General features: G+C 54.0%; 1 protein-coding gene across 1 annotated transcript in view; it reads left to right on the top strand.

The window, feature by feature from the left end:
• Positions 1-1,243: 1,243 nt before the first annotated feature.
• Positions 1,244-13,610, top strand: part of LARGE2 (LARGE xylosyl- and glucuronyltransferase 2) — a 23,257-nt gene continuing 10,890 nt past the window's right edge. Inside the window, exon 1 of the mRNA XM_026065793.1 lies at positions 1,244-1,403. The gene's annotated coding sequence lies outside the window, so the exon portion shown is untranslated. The remainder of the gene's footprint in view (positions 1,404-13,610) is intronic.

The raw sequence follows: 13,610 nt of genomic DNA, 5'->3' as shown, positions 1-13,610 counted from the left end.
GCAATTGTGGTGCTGTACTTCACTGGAGTTGCTGGGTTTCACTGTTCAGGTAGCAGCTATTATGAAGTATTTCTTATTACAAGCCCTTGTTGAGACTGATGTTACTTTCCTTGTTTCATATTGTGCCACGCCAGGCTGATCTAGGATTTACTGTGGCTAGAGAGGTGTAATTGGTGCTGTGGCAGGGCTGCCTGTGGTGCCCAGTCAGCAGTGTGTTGCACACTTACTTCTCCATTCAGGGTTTTCAAGCAGGTGGGACAGACCGGAGAGACATTTTCAGTAGGTTTTTTTAATCTGGTTTGAGGGTCCTATTCCCCCTGCATTTCTGCAATATGTGAACAGAGTGATATTAAGTCAAAACTCCTACTCCTCTGCCTGTTTTGCTCTAGCCTACTTGTGTGATCTGGGGTAAACTGCTTTCTGGCTCTGTGCCTCTGTGCCTCTGGTTTGGGGTTTCTCCATGACAAGGGGGTGATAATTCCTATGTCCTGCTTGGGAGTAGGGCTCACCCATTCCAGCCTGTGGCTATGGGGTGAGTGTGCCCAGCCCCCTGGGGGCTAGAGGAAAGGGGTGTGCTGGATGAGATGCCAGCACGGGATGGATGCCCTTTCCTCTGAAGGGGGGAGATGTGCAGGCTGCTCTGTTCTCTGCAATGAAAGCTGCATGGTGGCTTTTGTCTGTTTTCTCTCTCCTCTGCCTTCATGCCTTCTCTTTCCTGCTGTGCATCTATCTGGATAGACTCTCTTGACTCCTCTCTTGGGACTGTGTAGGGTGTGTTACAAAGGCTCGGGTTACTGGACTTGATAGTTTATCCCTTCATTGGCTTACGAGCTAAACACTTGCTGCTGCTATCATATGGGAGGGGGCCAGGGCACTCATGTCCTTCCCCCAGCTCTTTTTCCTGCTGAAGAGTTGGTGTGAGGACTCGCATGTGTTGCTATGGAGCACAGTGGCTGTGACTTTGCCAGCACTTCTGGGGACACATGCACAGTTCTTCTCACCTGGGTGGGGAATGTGTTACAGGACCGAGCTCTGATTTGGAACTGGGAACATGCAACACACAGATATTCCCCTATGGGCTGGCTGGGTAGCGTTGGGTGATGCTGAGGTGTGCTTTGCAGAAGGCTGGAGAAAGGTATTGGACCAAGGCATTGGGTGGTGCTGCTTGGCTGTGCAGGGGCCTGTCCCCAGAGCTCTTTTGAGCAGTAGCTTTTCAAATGACTGTTTGTCTTTTGGGTTTCAGGTGACGGCAAGCTGCAAAACCCCCAGTACATTTGAGATGTGCTTTCTGCCCATGAAGATGAGAACCCCTATTTAGAGAGTGGTCCTCACAGTCACCACCAGGTCCTGCCAGCTTCTTCAGCTGTTCCCAGGTACCCTTGCAACATTGGCAGCCTCCAAAGGTTGGTCCTCTTGCTTGTCTAGTAGACAGGTTATGTGTGCTCATTCCCCTGCCATCTTAGTGCTTCTATACCCAAATTTGGTAAATCAGGGATAACTGCATGGTGGAAGGTCTTGGTGCTGCAGGCTCCCTCTCTACTTGGCCTGGAGGTTTTTGAGGTCTGTTGGAAGATTCTGGAGACAGCACTGACACTTGTAAGCCCCCAGGGCCCAGGTCTCTGAAGGGAAAGACTCAAGTTGTGTGTCCTTCCTGCCCCAAATCCTTGCAATAAAGTGTGGTCCCATCTCTATGGCTGTTTCAGTGGGACTTCCCTTGAACATGCATGCCTGGATCCTTCTCCCCAAACCCTGTTGTTGTCTGTTGCCTCTTTCTAGTGTAGTAGACAGTAGGTGACTTGAACCTGGGCTGAGGAGCTGGAGGAAACACTCTGGGCCAGGGGAAATGGGTAGACCCCCTTCTGAAGGCTGGGAGCCTGTCCTAACGGTGTTCTGCCCTAGCAGCTTTCTTCTTTTCCCTCTGTCCCTTGCACCAAGTGTTTCTGCGGGGCCACTGTTCTCAGTGGCTGCCTCTCCTACCCCTCATTAGTGCAGGGCTTGGCATGCCAGCAGGAGGGGGCCTCAGCGTGTCTGCGCCTTGATCGGATTTGTCAAGGCTCCTTCTCTTTTCTTCCTGTTCATTGAGGGCTGAAACAAAGCAAACAGAAGAGAGGAATTCCAAAGAATAGGAGCAAGGGAAGAGAGGGATGCTGGAGTGACAAGCTGCCCCTGCACCCAACCCCCCCTTGCTGCTCTGGTGGGGCAAAGCTGGAGGCAGAGCATATGGGGAGGTGAGGCCTTTCCCCAGCACTCCTGTTCCTAGCTCTGCCGCCAGCTGCTTTGCTCCCAGTGCTGTGGAGCTGTTGCATGCTGCAGCCAAGAGAGCTCCTGACGCCACTGCCTAAGTAATTTCCAGGGTGAGGTTGTCCCTGTTGTGCTGAAGTGCCAGCAGTGAGAGTAAAGGAGGCCTGGGCCTGCTGCCTCCTCTCAGCACAGGCATGAGGACCTAAACAGGTCTTGCGTGAAACAGGCTGTTGTTTGAACTGCTTTGTTTGTCGTGGGCTGTGGTAAAAAGTTTCCCTCTTTACCTGTGCCAGGAAAGTTTCTCCTGTCAGCCAGCCCCTAATGAGCCCAGCACAGAGCTGAACATCCTGTATAGATGCCAGGGCAGCAAGGCACCAGCCCCTCCCCAGCCTGGGGCCAGATAAGCACTTGAACAAGGCCCCTCTGTGCAGCCAGGTCTGGGAAGTGGAGACAAAGGTGGCTTGGCACTTGTACGGTTTCCCAAGAGGCAGGGGACTTGGGAGGGGGAGTCATGGCCAGCCAAGCCAGGCTGTCACAGGTGGAGCTTCATCCTGTCTGAGAGAGCCCTTTACCTTCTCTTCCACCCCCAGGCCCTCTTGCAGGTTTCTCTTCGTTCTGCCCTCAGCCCCACTATGAACTGGCAGGGGAGGCTGCAGGATGCTAAGGAGCCCGGGCATTAAGTACTTGAGGAGGAAATGCATCCCCACCAATGACCACCTTGCATTTAAGCCACAAGGAACAGCCCTTATGTCACAGTCTATGCTTCATCGTCTTCCTCTTCCTCCTTGTTCTCCCCCTTCTGGCAATCTCTGTACTTTGTGGTTTAATTAAAGGGTGGAGTAAAGTGCTTGGACTCCAAAATGTGCAGATTAGGGGTTACTAATCCCTTTCCTCAGTGGGTGCTCACTTCCTGCCCAGTCTGTTATCAAGCTGCTTTCCCCAGAGTGGAAACTCATCCAGACTCCAGACCTCCACTCTCTCCTTGCTTGCTGTGCAGAGGAAGAAGGGAGAGGGGGAACAGCACAGCTGTGGGGGAGGAAGGGGAAGTGAGCAGTGGCCTTCTGAAACTCTCAAGGTGGGTTCATAGTCAGCACTTCTCCTGCCCTGGCTGTTTTTGCTGTTCCAGGAGCAATGTATCAAGGGGTTTTGGTTTCTCTGCTTGCTGTTCATCCACCAGTGCAGTTCTGCCAGCCTGTTTCCGGTGTTGACCACAGAAACCAGCTAATCACCTTTCTTGTGTTTTGGTTGGGTTTTTTTTTAAGTGTTGCCTTCCTATGCAGATGGACTTTCTGGCTGAAGAAGCACCTCCTTTGCTGTGCCTGTGTGTGCACGTGTGTTTATATGCTGGATTGTTCAATTCAGCTTTCCCTGTGTATATACACCTCTCCCTCTGTTCCTGATTCTGTCCTGCATCCTGATCCCCAGTGTATGCCCAAATGAGCTATACTTCAGCTTTGCACTCCTTGTGTTGCTGAAAGCTCATGGCTTCCTGGTGAAAGCAGGAGGTTGGTGTCTGGCAATGCTGCTTGAGAATAGAGGTTCACCCAGGCTGTCCTCCTCTGTAGAGGTTGAAATCCCTGTATAGGACACATGCTATCAGTATGAAGGGGAAGATAGAATATTTCCTGTTCCATAGAGGCACAAGCAGTGTAAGAGTAGTGAGGATAGGGGTGCAGTGAAAAGGACAAGACCCTTCCTGGGGTAGGAGGGGAATTCAGTGCTGACAGACACAGGTTAGGCTGAGTTCTTATGCCTCCCTCTTGCCCTTGATTGGGTGCTGCACAGAGGCTGCCATGGGTTGCAGAAGATCCAAGTTTTTTGTCCTGGCCCACTCCTCTGCTGCTTGGATGAGTCAGGTATGTTGTTTCTTCCTTGCCTTTGTCCATTGGTGTCAAAGTTCAGGATTTAGCTCAGCAGTGTGCGAAACCCCAAGGATGGGAATGCACTGAATAGCAGGATGAGATTGGAAGGAGTGCTGAGAATGGGCAATATGGAGTTTCGATGTTGGGAGCATTCTCCTTTCTCCCCCTGGCTTAGGGAACTGCCTCCCTTCCGGCATCCGCTTTCTCTCCTTTTGCCCCATTAGTCACTACCTTGTTTCCAGTTTGTCTGCAAACTGCTTCGTATGCCTTTTGCAGGTAAGTTTGCAGTCTCTTGGCCCAGCCAACAGCTCTTCCTCCAGTGTGGTCAGAACCATTTGCAAAGCGTAAGCCTCTCTGTAGCTCAGGTATCACCACAGGTCCTTAAAACGCCCAGGGTGCCCTGAATGGATGGCAGTATTGTTCTGAGCTGTTTGGTTTTTTAGCAGCGTCCCTCAGGGAAGGGCTGTGCCTGCCCTGAGCCATACTGGTTTGCTATTTATAGTGCGGTTGTTCCATTCCTCTCTGGCTGAGCTCTGCTTTCAGCCTTGCTTGGGCACTGAGGGCATCAGTGCCAGGAATAGCTCTGGGCATGGAGCGGCTGCTTGAACACATCTCCCAGACTGGGCCAGTCCCTGGTGGAAGGGGCCAGGCTGTGTCTCTGAGCTCTGGCTGTGGCTCATCCTGACTGTCAGCCTCCTCTGTGGTGTAGCTGCTTTCCATACAGGGAGAAGCAAAGAGAATTGCCCTCCTTTTGTTCTGGCACCCCTCCAAGTGCCCCTTGTGAGGGCCTGGATCCCCTGTGTTGCTGAGGCTGTCAGAGTTGAGTATGGCATTGCCAGAGACAGTGTCCATAACAATTGCTCCAGGCCTCGATGTGGTGCACTTGCAAAGAATTGGAGGGGTGTTTGCATGAAAAGTCCTGCCCCTTGCGTGTCCTTTAACCAGTGACTGTGACCTCCTGGTTGTGTATCCTGAATTGTTGCCCACTAGGGCGGGCAGACTCCTCTTCAGTGTCACACCTGCCTGTCCCTTGCACAGGGCCTTGCTGCTCTCTCCCAAGGCTAGTGCTTGCTGGCCTCTGGAGAGCTTGAACGGAGGTCTGAAAAGAGCCTGCAGTACAGGAAACATCAACACCTCCCTTAGTGCTGTTGCTCAGGCAGAGCTATTCCATCCCTTTGGTTTGTGATGCTCGCAGCTTCTCTGGAGAGCAGAGCTGAACAAATAATTAATTGCTTGATATAGTGCCCAAAATGAAAAGCTGGGGAAGAAAAAAAAAAAACAAAAAAACACCAGTTTAAGGCTCCTTTTATCTTTTATTTTAAATGTAACCCAGCTGAATTTCAAACAAAACAATGCAAAATGAGACTTTTTGCTTGGAAAACAAAACATTTTGTTCTTGTCCAAAACCTGTCATGAAGTAGCAAATAGCTCTGGGCTGTCTGGAAACTGCAGTTTTCAATCAATAACGATTCAGCCGAAAACACTTACTAGCTTTTCTGGTGACAATGCACCATAGGCACCTGGGGGCCTGGCTCGGAGCCAAGCCCCCTGGCATCTTCCCAGAGTTGGTAGGGAGGGTGGTGTTGTGGCCTCCTGTGGGCTTTTCCAAGCAGAGCAGCAGATCCCAGGTGGCCAGAGTCACTTTGCCTCCTTTCTGCTGTGATTAACTCTGTGGTTTGCGTGAGATGATGCAGACTCCACAAGCGTCCGCAGGGGTTAAGTCTGGTCAGACGTGCTGGGACAGAGTCCCTCCTTGTGCCATTGGGGAGCAGCTCCTGATGCAAGGGGATGTTTCAGGAATGTTTCAGAGGAGCAGGGTAATTCTGGGGATCTCCTGTCAATCCCTAGCTGTGTTGATCAGGAGACTCTGTGCACACTCTTGGGCACAACTGGCTGGAAACTTGAGGTGCCACTACTTCACATGGCAAAAATCTCACCCCTTCTGCCATGTGGCGTGTCACAGCTGCTGCATGCTCTACCTGTGCTCATTGATGGCAGGGCTAGGGCTGGAGAGGGACTTGCTTGCAGAGTGGCTTGGATAGAAGTAAAAGCTCCTGACTGCTGACCACGCTGTTGCCTCTCTCGGCTCTGAACCCAGGAACTACCGTCTGCCACAAGCCTGCAGCAGTGGAAGTATATCTCAGGAAATGGGCAGGGGGTGAATGGATATTGATTTCTGGAGCACATCCGGAGACCAGGACGCTGTGAACTTAATGTATCCAGAGCTGGCCATTAGCTGCAGCACAAACATCAGCAGAAATGCAGATATTAGAAACCTAATCCCTGCATGGGAAGGGGAGCTGGAAATCAGCCCAAAAGCTGCTCCTCTTCTATTTCAAGAAGCAGCCTGGATCCTCCTGTCCTCCTGTGCAGCTGCACAGTGTCCTGGCTTGATTTGCTACCACCACCCTGTGCCCAGCTGTGCTGACCAGGAAAGTGATGGAGGAGACATGATCCAGGACAGACTGTGGCCTCTGTGTTAGTGTCAGACCTATGAGTCAAAACCGTGCTCCATCTGGCCCAGTGTCCTGTTGCCTACAGTGGCCAAAAGCAGGTGCTGAGAGACGAATCATAAAACATAGCCTGGCTGATTGTGGTACTTCATGTACCAAATATCCTCTGAGACTCAAGCAATTTGTAATTTGGATAGGTAAAAGTGAAACTGGTATGTTGGACATGATTCTCCTTTGAGAGCTTGCTAGGTCTCTCACCAGAACGTGGCAAGGTCTCGCAGTGAGAGGGGACACTGAGCAGCTGTGGGGGGCTGAGGGTCTGGGACTGTCTCCATGTGCCGGGGCAGAGAAGTTGGAGCAGGGCTGGCATGCCCCACTGGGCTGTATGGGGAACAGGGGCTTGGTGGGAAAGCATGACTGGCAGGGACATGCAGGGTGCTGGGCACCACCCCTCTCTTGCCCTGGGCCTGGCACTATGGGCGCAGGCCTGGATCAACACTGAGGAAAGGTGGTCCCCTCCAGAGCATCACTGGGGGGGCTGGACAGCACTTGGGTAGTGTGGCTTCATGCTGGCAGGGAGTGATCTGCTAACTCCCCAAGAGGGGATTCTTACCCCTACCATAGGATGAGACCCCAAACAGTGGTGTCCCCACAAATGTGGCTGAAGGCTATGACCAGCTGGACTCTTCCAGTTTCTCCTTGGGCCTAGCAGGAATGAGAGTGCTTAGGGATTACGTTCGTAGCTGGGCTGAGAGTCCAGGTGGCCCCATCTTGTCTTACCTAAGAGTTGTGGCAAAAAAGGGCACTGCTGCTTAACTTTAAGTATTGCAGGGTGTCTGGTAGACTTAAGTCTCCTGCACAATGCTTGTATTTTCCTTTCCTCTAACAAGGTATATGACTCCATGCTTGCCCTGCAAGGCACTACCTCCAGCTCTGACTCTGCCAAGCAGCTGAACCCAGTGCCTAGTCATGGACTGGGAGGCTGACTGCAGTGTTGCTCCACAAAAGCAGGCTGTGTCTCTAGCAGGGCCTCAGGATCAGAGCCCCTGCCAAGAGGAGTTGCTTCCTGATGCATTCCTGGGGCTTCAGACATGGAGAGGTAAGCTGTGAGGCTTATTCCCATGTTAGACCTAGTCTGAACTTGCTTGTTTCCTCATATTCTGGATGAGGAAAGGAAGTAGTCTGGTGATGAAAGTCTCTGCTCCAGTCAAGTTGGGAGCTTCAACTAGCACCCTTCAGAGACAGTTAAATCCTGTTCCCCAAGTCTTATGCTTCTGCTGGAGAAGAGAATGTGGCTTTTTCTGTGTGACTTTTGTGAAATAAAATGCTGAAGTCTTAGAGCTGTAGAATTGTTTGTAATAATCTTACAAGCCTGAGAAGAATTTGGTGCACTAGAGTGAACCGTAACTGAGGCACAGGCTGACTGTTGACCCAGGAAGATCTCCACCTTTCTGGCATTTCCTTTGCAGCTTGGTTGTGCTGAAGATGGGGGATACCTTTGTTTTGTCTTACAGCTCATGTTCATCTAATTCTGTGGCTGCTGTTTGATCCCATCTCTTGAATAAGGTGTCTATTTTGTCACAGGTTACTCTTTCTAGTGAAATATGAAAGTGAAATTCCTACTTAAGTTTCATTTATCATAAGACTGGGGAAGGAGGGGTGAAGTGATAATCCAGAGCATGGGGTTTTAATCCTGTTTTCCTGGCCAAATTCCATTCTGCCTCTGTAAATTCCTGCAGCTGCTCCACTCTGAACTGCTTGTGTGGTATCCACCAGCTGGCGTCATCCTCTTCAAGTGGAAGCATCTCGGTGATGGGGAAGGGAGGCAAGGGGATGACCCCTAACTGTAAGCTGCTTGTTGGATGGGTGCTGCAGTATGTGATTTAAAGGTGACCTGTTGACCAAGGAACTGGCCCATCCCCTCCCATCTCTTTGGAAGAGAAAAAGAAATTGTCCCCAGTTGCCTCTCTTCAAAGTGTGATGCCTCTTCTCAATTGTCAGTGTTGCTGCATAGCTTGCTTTCTTTGGCTGTCAGGCCCTTTCTCACCTCCTGCGAGCCTAGAAAGCTGTTGTACTGTGCTCATGCTGAGGCAGTCTTTTCAAGTAGACCAGCTATACTGTTGCTGTCTTCCCAGCTCCAAAAATGAGAGGGAGAAGGATCTGCAGCTTCTGTTGCCTGCAGCTAGGTGGGACAACAGGCAGTGTGGCTCTCCAAAGTCACTGCTCTCCTGAGTGACCTGGAGCTCTTAACTGGGGGACAGCCAGGCCACCCCTTTGTTTGTAATGCCTGGGTGGCCGTGGTGGGGGGCAGTAAGCCTTGAGCTGTCCCTGTCTATGCCCCTTGTGGCTGCTGTCCTGTCACTCACAGGCAGTCTTGCTGTGACCCAGCATCCCCTGTGCGGGTGCATAAGTAGCTCCAGGGGCTAGAACGGGCTAACACCCCAGCCCCGCAATGGGCCACCTCCCAGTGACGGGCTCTCGCATTGCAGTCCTGTGGGTAAACAGGTCTGTTCCCTCCTGTGCTGGGGGAGGGCAGCTCATGCCATGGAAAAACTCCCTGTGCCAGCCTTCCCTAAACATTAACTGCTCACCTGACAGTCCCTGGGTCAGTAAGAGAGAAGGCCAGCCTGGTGAGGGGCCCTCCTGCAAAAAGAGGGGATCTCAGGGAAGCAGGGTGCCAGCATGGGAAGAGGGGAGGCCAGGGCAGGCAGGATGGTTGCACCACTCCAGAAGCGAAGTATACTTGTGCCTGGTGGGGCAGCCGACAGGTAGCAAGCTTTGGGCTCCTGCCCAAGCCTCAGAGGTTGGCGCAAGTGTACCCGGCTTTCCTCTGCCCCCTCCCTTTTCAGTGGGAGTGACCAGGGTTTCTTTCTGCCTTTGTCCTGCAGTGCCCTGCGATGTCTGTGAGTGGAAATGGGCCCTGACTGTGGGGTCTCTCCAGGCCCTTAGAAGGGAGAGGTGGAGAGATGACCTCTCCAGCTCCATGCCCAGGCCTGGCTCCAGTCCGGTGGCCTCTTTGTGCCACCCCAAGGTGGGAGGCCTCGCTCTCAGCATGACCCAGTGTTTGTGCAGCTGCCCAGCTCTGCTGGAATGACACTCCCGTGTCCTCTGGCTACTGTCTTGTCACTGGAGGCGGAGGGGGGAGTTTGGGCATGCAGTGTCTGAGGGCAGACCAGAGTCCTGCCTGCCTTTTCCCAGGTGGCTGCTGTGAGCCTCTTGCAGCAAGAGACTGGGTTTGGGTACCCAGGAGCTTTTTTTCTGTCCTATTTGTCATGTTCCTGATTCCTGCTGAAACAGGAGCTATGCAGCTCTCCTGCAGCCAGGTCTCAGAGCATGGTTGGGAGCAAGGGGGGGAGGAATGATAACCTGCTGTGAACAGCACTTCTGCCCTGCATCCTTGTGCTGGGGTCAGTAATGGAGAATGGCAGTATTGGGAAACCTCTCATCTTACTGCTGGCATCACTTGTCTGGCAGGAGCAAGGAGACTGAGGAGGGAGGGCAAAAAGGGCAAGTGCTGTGGCTGGAGGACTGGCTAGAGCCTGAGGCAGGTGCAAGTGCTGCGTAGATGCCAGCGTGCCCTCCTGCCCTGCGCCAGCCCCTGTGACCTTTCCCTGCGCTTCTGCCTGCTTGTACGTCCCGCTCTGCGACCAAGGCCCTTCCACCCAGGGATGGCTGGGCTTAGTGTAGCCACTGGTACCTGATGTTTCCCTTGCCTAGGAGCCATTTCCAGCCTTGCCCTCCACTTGCCATTCCTTTAACATTGCATGGCGGAGGAGAGGCTGTGCAACTCCCTTCCTGCTTGCCATCTCCTCCTCACAGCTATAAGCATCCTAAAACTCCTCTGCCTTGCCTGTCCTCCCCCAGCAGCCTCTCAGCTCTTGGCCCTGGTAGGACTGGTAAGGGCCTGAATGTGTCTTGCTGCACTGGGCCTGGCGTTGATTCCTGGGGATGGAGCCTTTGGGTCCTCACTTGCTGGAGCAGGCAAGATAGGGAGGCAAGAAAAAGTGTGCAAAAAGGCAGCTGGGGTCAGCTGTAGCAGAAAGAGTTTTCCTCCTCCAGAGCAGAGCTCACCAAGCTGGTGGCTGGAGGCTGTGGGAGGTCTCATACTGCTTCTGCTGGAGCCCAATTCCTGCTGGGCTTCTCTCAGGAGTGTGGGTAAGCCCTCCCTGTGTGGCTGCTGCCCTCAATGCTTTAGCTTGAGACTGGAGCATTCATTACATGATGGATAGTGTGGGGCAGGGACAGTACAGATCCCAGGGTTGAACTCCATCACACCCCTTGGGTGGTGGCAGGGGAAGCTCCTGCTTTGGGGTGCTGCTGGCTCAGAGGACTGGGGTAGCTTGGGGGTTTCCTTTCCTTGCCCAAGTTGGGCTGGGCAGAGAGCTGCTATTAAGGAGCAACTACCTGTTCTAACTGGGGCCCTGCAAGGACAAGCAAGAGCCGCCCAGGCAGGAGGTAAATGTGTCTCCTGGGGCAGTGATTTCTGCAGTGCTTGGGTGGAGACCCAGCCTGCCCTAGCCTTGCAGCTCGGGGGCTGTGTTTGAAGGCACTGCTCTGTCTCTGCAAGGCAGGTCTGTGCTTGCTGCTGCAGCTCGCCCTTTGATTACAGAGGTGGGGGGCAATTTGCGTTTCATCTAAATTGCTGTGCAGGCGGTTGCATCCTAATTCCTCTGTCTGCTACCGGTCGCCTCCTCTTCCCACCGCACCCTGCCTTCTTCAGGCATCCTCCCAACAGGCTCCTGAAAGGCCAAGGGAGGCAGGGAGGGCTGGGAGCTCCTCCTTTTGCTGTATCCCCAGGCAGGAGCCTGCCTTTCCTGGCCCTGGGGCCAGGCATGGGGGGAGCTGCTGCAGGTAGAGGCAGTCTCTGCATAGTTAGCATTCCCAGCTCTGGCCTCCCCACTCCTCCTGTTGCCGTCCCTTCCCTAGGACAACCCTGCTAGCTCCCTGGGCAGGTCTGCGCTACAGGTTTTCCCCCTGCGCTCTTTGGGGAGCCCCACTTTCCTAGACTGATGGGGCTGGAGCTCTCCTGCCCTGGTACGGGTCAATAGGTAGGTAGCTCTTTTCATACCTACCTTTTCATACCTACAGTGGCGTTTGGGCCCTTTGCAGCTCAGGGGCTGTCAGCACAGGCTATCACTTGGACCACAGGCTCCTCTCTGAGTAGCAGTGAAATCCGCCAAAGCTGGGCAACCCCCACCCCACCCTTCCTTGCATCTCCTGCCTGGGCTGGCTGTGCACCCCTCTACCAGCCAAGGGGAGACCAGGAGGGCTCTGCTGTCTTCCCCCCGCAGCTAAACATCCCCCATGTGGACAAATCCTCCCGCACCTGCCTTGGGAAATGAGGAAGCAGGTGCTGTGTAGGGGGGTAAATAATCTTAATGCCTTCCCTTATCCCAGCAAAAGAGGCTAGGGAGCTGGAGGGAGGGCAGATTCCTCCTGACTGACTTTGGGCAACTCCATGTCCCTGGCACTGGGGGCTCTTGAGTAGAAAGCGAATTTAATCTCGTTTTGTTTGTTCTTTCTTCCTCCGTAAGGGGGGCCAGCACAGGGCGTGCCAGGGGAGCTTGGGTTTGAGAGCGGGGAGGAGGGGGGGAAGTGTCAGATCTGAAAGGGAGGAGTAAAAGGGAGGATTGGGAAAGGCAGACCCAGGAGGGAGCAGCGGCAGTGGGCTGTGAGCTGGCTCAGGAGGAACGCAGGGAGGAGGAAAAGGGGAAAGGCAGGTAAGGAAATCACCTCCTTGGGAGGCAGGTGAGAGGCCAGGTGAGGGGGAGAAGGGATGATGGGAGGAGTGGGGGGTGCTGTGGAGGGGATGGAGCCCTTGGGTGCCTCCGGGAGTGTCTTTGCCACCTGGCCTGCTGTTGCTTCTGGTCCCATCCTGTCCACGAAAGCCACTGTCCCTGTAGCGTGGCCTTGTGTTCACATGCAGACCACGGACAGAAACCACTGTCCCCGCCGAGGGCTCCTCTTGGCACCGCAGACAAGCAGGGCAGAGAGGCACCGGGCGCGAGTGGGAGCACAGAGGTGCTGCTCAGCACCCCCCACCCTGTCCCACTAAAGTCCCTTTCCCATGGTTGCCTTCTCAGACTGCTCGGTGCTTGCTGACCTCTCTTGTCTTGCTTCACCTCTGCCTTCTGTGTAGCGAGCCTGATGCAAAGTTTGGGGGACCCCTGGCCACGCAGGAGGGGTAGAGGTCTCTTAGTGGGCTGGAAAGGAAGAAGAGCTGGCAGCAGTGTGAGCGCAGACCTGGCATGTGCAGTGACCTCTGAAGGGTTCAGGCACCTCTCCTGGGTCCAGCATGGCTCCTGGCTGGGCCAGCTGGGCCTGGCACGCTCCATGTGTTATCTCCCTCTTCCTGCCATGCCAGTGCTTTGCCTGCCCTGTAGACCGTAGAAGTGGGACATGGCCCAGCTTTGCTTGCAGAAAGCAGTGGTGCAGACAGGACCCCTTCTCTGCCAGGGGAAGGGGCGCAGCCCCTTGCACAGGAGCTCCTGCCTGCCACGTGCTTCTTGCTCAGTGTCTGGGCACACAGAATCTGAATATGTGTTTTCTGCAAGTTGCACGTAAGTTAGCCTGTTGCGTTCGCTCAGTGTGGTCCTTGGGCTCTGTGCTTGCTGCTACGCAGGCTTTGCAGCTGCTGACACCCCTGAGTAAGTTGTGTGTTATGACAGTCGTACTCCTTTAGGCTGGCCTTGCTGCAGCCGAACCCTGTGGGGTCCAAGCCTACCTGCGGGCAGCTCAGTGCTGAGCCTATTGCTGCATGTCCCTTGTTCCTGGTGAACTTGTGACTGGCCGTACAGCCAGCAATTCCCCGCTGTGGGCAGGCATTTCCACCCTTGTCCCAGGCTACCTGGCACCTAAAGGCGCGCTGGGTGGTGTGGCTGGTGGTGTCCTCCCAGGCTGCCTGTCTTGGGCTGCAAGCCCTGGTGGCCCCCTCGGCATCTGCACATCAATGGGCTCAGGCTCTGTGCACGAGGGGGAGCAGCCCTAATCCGGCCCATTCATTCGAATGGCAGCGCAGGCTTTTGTTGAGCCTCCAGATGTTGCCTGGAGGGCA

Source organism: Apteryx rowi, unplaced genomic scaffold (genome assembly GCF_003343035.1).
Source record: "Apteryx rowi isolate R43461 unplaced genomic scaffold, aptRow1 scaffold_232, whole genome shotgun sequence".
In the NCBI taxonomy this organism is placed as follows: domain Eukaryota; kingdom Metazoa; phylum Chordata; class Aves; order Apterygiformes; family Apterygidae; genus Apteryx; species Apteryx rowi.
This window is presented reverse-complemented; position numbering and strand designations above follow the sequence as displayed.